Genomic DNA, 2133 nt, shown 5'->3' with positions numbered 1-2133 from the left:
GGACAATCTTCCCACTTTGGGCACAGAAGAGGTTTTATTTGCTACCTGCACGGCTGCTGGATCGAAGCCTCCTGCAGAGGTGAGGTGGCTCACTGGTGCTTTGGGAGACAAAGTGAGGACGACAACAAACTCCACCCAGTATGACAACAGCACGACTACCACAATCAGCTCTCTGTTTGGTGTTCCTACGAGAGAGATTAACGGTCACCAGGTCCAGTGTGTCATCAGTGGTGACTCCCTGTCTATAGTTGAAAGTCTGCCCTTCACTATACAGATCTACTGTGAGTATCAGTTGCTGATGTAGTTTATTTTTTTATTTTTTTTATCCATGGTTGATGCATTTGTTATATTTTTTCTTGGAAATCTCTGAAAATTAGCCAGTGGATGCATCAGTCGCAATGCATGAACAGACTCAAGCGCAGGACTCTGTTAGTGAAACAGTTGTACAGTTTTATTTATAACAGACAGAATACCTACGACACTACTAAGGGACTGATAGATATAATCTGTTGCTGAATTCTGAAAACGCTAAAAGCTTTATGTGTAGTAAAGACAAAACATTCCATGTCCCAAACTTTGGTTCGACTCCTTACATAATTAAATAAAACAAAGGCAGTTTTACTTTGGTGTTTGACAAAACCCTCAAGGAAATGACTAAAACTAAGAAAGTGGACCTAAATGTTTGTTACTGGAAAGAGGATCAAGTCCAATTCAGATACTTTGTTTTGTTTTTCCTCTTTATTCTCGAGTGTGTGCTTTTTTGTTTTTTTTTAATGAATGGGAGTGAAACATCCCAAATCTCATGACTTTGCCTCCTGTTTGTCACATTGTAGCATGTTGTCACAATAGATGGGAAAATTCTTTCTGAAAGACAAAAACATCTAGACTGATTAAAAAAAAGACCATTGTTATTGCTAAAGACTGAATCATGGCCTGAACCACACAACATCAGCCTCAGTCCCAAAAGTTTGTCGAGTTTGGATTCAAGATGTAGGAAACATTGGCGAAACATTATTTTCATGTTATTACTGTGTCCTCAGTTCAGGATTAACACAGCTGTCTTTCTGCTCTTGCAGTCTCTCCCACAGAAGTGAACATCAGAGCAAAATCTGAGGACTCATTTGAGTGTGTGACAGAAGCCAATCCAAGTGCAAATTTTACATGGAGCAGGTAAAGTAGCTTGAATAACAGTTTCAGCTGAAACATTCATTTCATTGGTTCTTTTTGTTTGTCTCAAGTGACCTGTGCTGAGCCATGAAAAAAAAAGAGCGGTATAGAGTGTTTTTATATGGTTAACAAAGTTTGTGAGGTTTTGTTCATATATAATTTCTCAAATTTCATTCTTATCTGAACTACCATAGCACAGTTGGATGTTTAGTAAAGTCAGTCATATGTTAAAAGAATGACTGATGACTCATGGTGAGACATCGATCATATGTCTAAACTTCAAATATTTTTACTCCTTGAGTGTTGGTCACATTTTAGTGAAATACGCACATGATTATTATGTAATGGTTCCTCACTCAAACTGGGTCATATGTGACCAAAAGCGTAACATACTGACAATTTGTCACATAGCATAAAATGTTACGCTTTGGGATGAGAACATGTTGGTTCACAACAATCACTACTGGTTTGGGACTCTTTTTCAGTTCTCAGTGGATTTTAATAGTCATTCATTTTTACAATAAAGCCAAGCAGAGCCAACAGAACTTATCACTTTGTTTCTGTACTTCAGCATTACACAAACGGATAATGATCCAGATGAGCTACTACATCACAGACACTCTCGTTAAGTAGATGTTATAATAAATCATGGTTGGTTCCTCACATAACAATGAATAAAACTGAAAGAAATGTTGTAGCCTACTCAAATGGAAAAGCCCACATAGTAAATAAAGTATCAAATTCAGTCATTTGGAAAGATTTCAGTGTCCCGTGACTATTGATGATAATGTTTTTGATGTTTTTTTTTATACAGTCCCTTCATCCACTTGTTACTTATTTATTCAACATAAACAAAAATATGTACACTCCTAGCTTCACAGGCAATAATGACTGCTGTCATGCAGTTCTTAAAATGCTTTAATTCTAAGGTATTTGCTGTTACACAGTGGTAACTGTTACAGTTAC

The 2133-nt window shown here is 37.0% G+C and overlaps 1 long non-coding RNA gene across 1 annotated transcript in view; it reads left to right on the top strand.

Moving 5' to 3' along the window:
- The first annotated feature begins 6 nt into the window (after positions 1–6).
- LOC102216114 (uncharacterized) overlaps positions 7–2133 on the top strand; it is a 10571-nt gene continuing 8444 nt past the window's right edge. The window contains exons 1-2 of the long non-coding RNA XR_312369.1: positions 7–281; positions 1077–1170. This is a non-coding gene — a long non-coding RNA (uncharacterized LOC102216114). The remainder of the gene's footprint in view (positions 282–1076; positions 1171–2133) is intronic.

This window comes from Pundamilia nyererei, unplaced genomic scaffold (genome assembly GCF_000239375.1).
Source record: "Pundamilia nyererei isolate P.nyererei 1_Seehausen unplaced genomic scaffold, PunNye1.0 scaffold00499, whole genome shotgun sequence".
Lineage (NCBI taxonomy): Eukaryota > Metazoa > Chordata > Actinopteri > Cichliformes > Cichlidae > Pundamilia > Pundamilia nyererei.
This window is presented reverse-complemented; position numbering and strand designations above follow the sequence as displayed.